The sequence below is a fragment of the Stegodyphus dumicola genome, chromosome 4, assembly GCF_044657685.1.
Source record: "Stegodyphus dumicola isolate Sdum_Otavi_A_Nest chromosome 4, ASM4465768v1".
In the NCBI taxonomy this organism is placed as follows: domain Eukaryota; kingdom Metazoa; phylum Arthropoda; class Arachnida; order Araneae; family Eresidae; genus Stegodyphus; species Stegodyphus dumicola.
Genome location: NC_140771.1, coordinates 149079003 through 149086153, shown reverse-complemented (window position 1 = coordinate 149086153; position 7151 = coordinate 149079003). Strand labels below are relative to the sequence as shown.

Sequence of the window (7151 nt, the reverse complement as noted above, 5' to 3'; positions counted from 1 at the left end):
TAAGACATTTTATTCTGCTATCAACTCTACCAATTATTAATTCCATTAAGTATATTCAGTTTACTCTTTCTGCTCAATATATGCAATGTAAAATTTTCCATAAATTTATTAATTCATTTTATTTTGAGGTGAGCTTTTATTCAACTCTCAATGTCAAGGAGAATGTTTAGTTCATTTTTTTATTAGGTCTCAAAAGAGAAAACAAAATACGTGGATTTATGTACGTGTATTTATGAATCAAAATACATGAGAAATCACAGTGAGAAAAGCACTGCTACCTTAAACTGTGTATATATATAACAAATGCAGTGAATTATAGTTAAAAAATAGTGAAAATATTTATATTTTTGAACTATTTCATATATAACATTTTCAGTTTTGCATATGTGGCAATTTAAGAACTTTTTTACATATACCAATTTTTTGAAATATCTGCAAATTTTTGTATCTTCAAGGAAAGCTTATTCTTTCACCTTTAGTATATAAATAATGGTAATTTACCAGATAAAATTACTTAATGGGGAATACAGAAAAATATCTAACCACTTACCTTTGTGACTTCATCTGCAAAGATACTAAAAAAGTAATTCAGCTAAATCTGCTATAATAAATATTTATAATAATGCTAAATTATGCAATATCTATTAATATGACAAATTTTTGTAAAGCTATTTATTTGAATGAAAAATAAACACATTCAGAAATTTATGGCACTATATTATGATTAACAGAGGAAAAACACTTTTCAAAATTCAAAATAGTTTTTATTAATCCAATTTATCACATTTTATTTGAATTCATGAAAAACAATCTTATATCCATGTATTCCTTATGTATATAAGAACTCTTGATAAATTGGATCTCTGTCATTGCCTTTCACAGCACCTAAAATAAAAAAAAACACTCACAATTACTATATGTGAATATAATTCATAATTAAATTTAAACATATGACTATTAGAATGCAAATTAAAGGAAGCATTTAAAATATTTTAACATTTAGTACCTATAAACAGAGTAGCAATTATTTGATTTTTCGATTATAGTAAAATAAACATGGGGAATGCCTTTTAAAATTTTTTATGTCAGAAAATAAACTCAAACCACCAGCTGAACATATGAGCAGTTTTATCAATCAGCCACTGGTAGGTAACCTGGATACTGAATCAACATATAAAGTTGCCAAGATAAAGAGAGAAACAAAATTATGATAATCACATCTTACCTATTCATAAAACTATTTTAAATTTAATGTGTAGGCAAGTCCAAAAAGAGTGAGAATGAATTTATTTTGCAACACAAAGTAAAGTCTTGCAGGAGCAAAAAAAAACTTGTCCCGTGAGATTGGCAAGTAAAAAATAATTAACTGCATCTGGTAACATTTATCTGACAACACATAAGTAAATGTTAGCTACGTGCAGAAAATAAAATCTGATCAGGGGCATAGCTAGAGGGGTGCAAGGGGGGGATCTGTCCCCGGGTGCAGAATCCAAGGGGCGCCAAACTGATGTTAGAACATTTTAGAATTAAATGTTTTCCATCCTTGGCAAGCAGTAGGGGGTGCGAAATCTTCAGTTGTCCCTGAGCGCTGAAAACTCTAGCTATGACTCTGAATCTGATCATGTTAACACAATTTTAAACTTTTGAATTTAACCACAGAAATTTACCAAAGAAGTACTTGTAACAGTAGTAAATGAAGATGTGGCTAATCTTTACTGTATGGTACACCTTGGTTTCTGTCTGAAAAAAAATCGCAAAGTGGTATTGGTTGTTTGTGAAATGTGGAAGCCCATTGCGTCAAATAAGTTTTTTGGTAACCCTAATGTTGATAATGTTGGCGAAAGTAGACTTTGGGAAAAAAAAAAAAAAAACTTTTTTTTGTCAATAAAAAGGAGTTATTTTTGCAAATATTGCCAACGTGCTGTGATAAATTTAGTTTTGGGCTACTTTTTTTAATAGTAAACCTTTTGTACAGTCCCAGGTTTTTGGTTCTTACCATTCTTTTCAATTGCTGTGTTTGGTTGCACGGAAGTGGTATGGTCTTGTATTTTGAACATGCTATTTATTATTTTGGTGTGGGTACCATCGTTTGAGTATGTCTGAGGTGACTAAGAGACGAAAAATTTAATTGAATTGCTTACCTGGAGGATGGTGGTGGGAAGCCTAAACATATGCATGTGAAAAAAAAGGTATGTTAAAAAATGACGTTTCATTTATTTTTTTGTCTCTGTGTGTTAATTTTTGTTAGAAGATTTGTTGTTTAATGTTTTTATGTTAGGAAATATGTATTTTTGGTAACTTATTCCTCTCTGTGTATTTTTGGTTGTCTGTGTGTTAAGACAGTGGTGAATTTTTTCTGGTAACTATGATATTTTTAACTTTCTGATTTTCTTAAAGTGAAAATAGATCAACGTGTACATGGACAAAGTTAAGGCAGTGCACAATTCCCAGTTTGTGCAGTTCTCTGTTTTAATAGGTCAATGTGTACATGGACACAGAGTTTGTGTATGTCTTTGACTTCTTATTTTGGTTTTGTGTAGTGGCCACCTTGAAATTGGTGCCGATCCTCTTAGGTGACGATCTTGATATAAAAAAAAGAAACGATTCACCAAGGGTTACAGTAGAGTAAATTTTTACCAAAGATGTTCTACCATAATCACCATTTCAGTGGTTTAAACACTAGTGGAGCAGTATGCAGAGATGAAGATTTGAGTACACAGCATGATGGTTTAGGCACTCCAGCCATTACAGTGAACAAAATTATAATAAACATAGCCACAATAATTGTCTATAAATATTGATGTATAACACTGCATTAACTAATATATTTCTTATGCTAGTATATACAGAATCCTTAATCGAAGGGAAAATCAGAAGACTGTGCATGCATTTTCCTTTAACTGAAACATGGATTTGACCATACAAATCTCAGTCTTACGGGACATGCCACACTATGCAGATAGACAGTAAAAAGAGCTTGTGTTGTTTTTATTTGTTAGAGGTATGAAATAAATATACTTCTAGATTTTAATTTTTTCTTTTCTTGTTTTACATTTGGATTACCTATCAAAAAGTAAGGAATTTTGATATTATTACAATATCGGAGTTAAAATAACAATTATTGGACATGTTAAAGTAATGAAAATTTTAAATTAGTTTAAAAAGTAACCCTTAATGTGGCATATTTTTGAATTAAACTCTATCGACATTAAAAACAACAAAACGTCCCTCTTTATTAAGGACTTTAATTAACTAATTTTAAATACGGAGCTATGAATGAATTTTTTCCCTTGCATGTTATAATAACTGAAACAAAATTACTCTGATACAGTCAAAATTCCTAAATGCAAGTACATAAAATTTACTTTAGCAATTTAAAGAGATGAGACACACTGAACACATAAATAAATTTCTATCAAAGAATAATTTATTAAATTTGGCCCATTCCATAGTAAACTTTAACCATTAGATTACATTATTACACCATGTTATCAGTTTGAAAAGCAAGTCATATGCCAGATCTTGGATGTAAAAGAAATGCACAAAATAATATACAGATTATTGAAAAATGATGTATACCAATGTTTATAGATATGATTAAATGCAACAGAAAATTTACTGTCACAACCACATTTTTAAGTGAAATGTATTATTTTAACATTTTACAATATTTAAGGTATGGCATTAAATGCAACATTATGTGCCTGGATATAAGTTAGTAAATTTTAAAAAAAAATAATAATAATCAAAGAATGAATGTCATGAAAAATTTCAGAAACAAGCAGAATTTAATTTAGAAGACCTTTAGACACTTATGATAAATAAATTTGAGAATTCTTCACCCAAAATTAAATTATAATTAACTAAAACCAGTTTGACTGACCTTCTACAAAATCCTTCAGCTGCAATTTTTTCTAGTTTGAAAACCAAATTCTTCTCCACATGGTAATAACATCTTAACCAGTTGAAATTCCTGCAGAAAGTTTGATAACACAGTAATAGAATTAACAGAATAGAAAAATTAACACAAAAGTATAGAACATCATTTAAACTTAACATTATTACAAATTTTGGTGCTTTCTGACTATCTGCAAAGCTGCGAAAATTGGCAAAATGGTTAGTTTATGGTTCATATCTACTGCTCTGTTCACAAGAAGTAATTCAAATAAGCACTTTATAAGAAACAAGAAATTTTAGGATGCACACACACAAAAATATATACATTGGGTCAATATTCACATATTTTTCATCCAATGGAATACTATTCAGAAATAAAGATTAAATATAAAGCATGTAAATACATGTGTGTGGTATGCATATTCATAGTTTGCTATTATCGTGTGCATACTCTTGCTGTTTTAGCATAAGTTGAAGCTGTGAGGGCAGATGAAAATATAAAGTATCAGAATTTTTCATGTATAAGAAAAGATTGCCCTGACAATAGTATCTCAATTGTTTAGCACTGACATTTACATAGCGCATTAGAAATATATAGTAATATATGTATAATAAAAAGGTAATTGCACATTATTAATTCATTTTTTTAAATGCCAGACTTTAACAATTCTTTCACATATAATTAAACAGAATTCTTTCACATGAACATCTAAAATCCATTCTTAACTAAAGATAATAAAACCATGTAAATTTCTTATCAAGCCCATCATTTCCGAAATGTCTACTTCTGAAAGTTCCCAGCGTTTCTCAATATATTATTAAATTACTAAACTAAGCATCAATGATCGTCATGTTCGCTAATGTGGCAATATCTTTCACACTTCTTTGTTACCACAAGTAACAAGTAGGCTTCAATAAATCTTTAACTGTTACATGCTACTTTTGAATCTAAAATTTGTACAAATAATAAAATTAAATGAGCTCTTTATAATATGCTCAAAGAAATAATTTTGTATGAAAATTTGTATGTTATATATTGGCCTGATTAACGATTCAGGAAATAATTCGGGTTTTCAAAGTGCTTCCAATAATTCAAATTTCAGCTTGTGTCAAAATAAAATCTATAACACAAAGATAAGCAAATTTCCTTATGAACAATGCATTTTAACATTATTCAATCACTGGCAATCACACAGTACTGATTGCTTCAATAAACATTACTGCAACTGTGTTATTTAAAAGACTGTAATGTTGTAATTATTTCCTTAATTAAAACATTACAGTCTTTTCCTCCTTCTAACACCAAAAGAAAACCCAGATAAGAAATATAAAAATATCAGTAAAAATAAATTATATTATTGAATGACACTTTACATTAATTACACTTATGCATATATTATTTTATTATAAATTATTTCAAAATCAAAGAAGAGAAGGGGGAGAAACTTTAATATTGACATTTCTAAAATGATATAAACATTAATCATTTAGTACAGTTTGTTATTTCAGGCAAAAAGAATTCACTTTTCTGGATAGCATTTATATTTCCATCTCACTTTCAATGAAACATTAAGAGAAATGCATATAATTTAAACACCAATTTATTTTATTTATCAGACAGATTATGTCAACTTGAAAAAACCTATCAGTAAAATTCGGTAGTAATAATTCTGAATGTTAGGCAACTTGCAAGATTCAACAAAAATTATCAATATAAGCCAGCATATAATAATGGTGCATTGGTTTCTAAAACAATGGGCTCGATGAAAAAATACATGTATTATGGTAGCTATTCATATTCTTCAGCTTTCCTAATATTCTCATGTTCACTTTACATAACTAAAGTATCTAAAATACAATAAAAATGCAAACAATATTTATGAGAAAATGTTAAAAGCTATCATAAGCATTTGATTGAATGACCATATTTTGTCTTCTTGCAAGTCGAATCTTAAAATGATATGCAGTTTGAAAAATGCTTAATCCTTTTATAAAATATTCAAAGAGATTTAAAAAAGGTACTGTTCTGTTATCAGGACCGGGTTCAGAATTGTATTTATGTATGCTTGTATATTTGTGTGTCTACATATACACATCTATGCACATACTTACGAACACAGGTTCATACATTTCGATTCTAGTCCCAATAACAGAACAGTACCCCCAAAAAAACTTGAATTACAAACTAGATTAAGATAATGTTTCAACCATACATATTTTGGACAAAACGATGCAAACTCTTATTTTTATACAATTGTTCAAACTATTTAACATAAATTTATTGCTGCAATAAAATAATAAGCAATCTGATCACACATATTATTTTGAAACTGAATGCATAAACTAGACTAAAAAAAATTCAGTCATAAACATTTGGATAGCAGGGCAAATTAGATATTTGAAAAGACAGCCAGCCATTGAGATACACGTAATTCACGACAGAATGGTAACAATTCATAAAGCTGTGAAACATTTAACTGTCAAAATGACATAAATAACATAAATTCGAAAAGCAAAAAAAGTAAACATACAAGTATTGCAACTGAACTTACCTTTCATGCAACAAAAAATATCCATACAATTTAACCTCATGGCGCAGCCATTTTGGATTTCGTTTCAAATCAGACAGATATTTACGGATTTGCGGAAGAATACGAGTAACTAGTAGTTTGCCGGATACAATGTGCAATGACGCGAAAGAATATAGTTCTGTAGAACTTCCTACATTATTCCGTAATAAACAGTACTATTTCCTAATTTTTTCTTTATCTAATTAATTAATTAATAGGGAAATAGTTAAATAATGCCGAATTCATTTTTAATGAAATGTAAAATTTTGCATGAATGGGAGGACCACATTCCATCCAATATTTCTGAGAATATAAACAAATTTTGGAATCTGAGAGTATCAGTAAATAAATATATAGAATATCGCCTCTCAAACGACAACTTCTGAAAGTGACCAATAGTTCTGAGATTATAAATAAATATTGCATTAGCATTATTTCTATAAGACGACCGTCTCTATATAAGACCAAAGTTTCTAGAATCTTGGATAGTCATCAGAGATGTATCTTTACTGCGAAATTATCGCACGACTGTAATTCAATATCAATAACAGATCGCGCGATTGAAAAACATTTTCTGTCCTGTAATTAGAGGAAAAAAATTTTCCTTATGAGGTATTTCTCCCGCTTTCCTAGCGTGCCTGCGTGGTGTAATAGTTCTGCACGCTGGGCCGGTATTTCAGAGGT

The 7151-nt window shown here is 29.2% G+C and overlaps 1 long non-coding RNA gene across 1 annotated transcript; it reads right to left on the bottom strand.

Annotated features, from left to right (window-relative positions):
* Positions 1-747: 747 nt before the first annotated feature.
* LOC146997719 (uncharacterized) lies at positions 748-6522 on the bottom strand. Its single transcript, XR_015040520.1, has 3 exons — positions 6450-6522; positions 3884-3973; positions 748-885 (listed from the first exon to the last, which is right to left on the bottom strand). It is a non-coding gene; the product is annotated as an uncharacterized LOC146997719 (long non-coding RNA).
* Between the last annotated feature and the right edge of the window lie 629 nt (positions 6523-7151).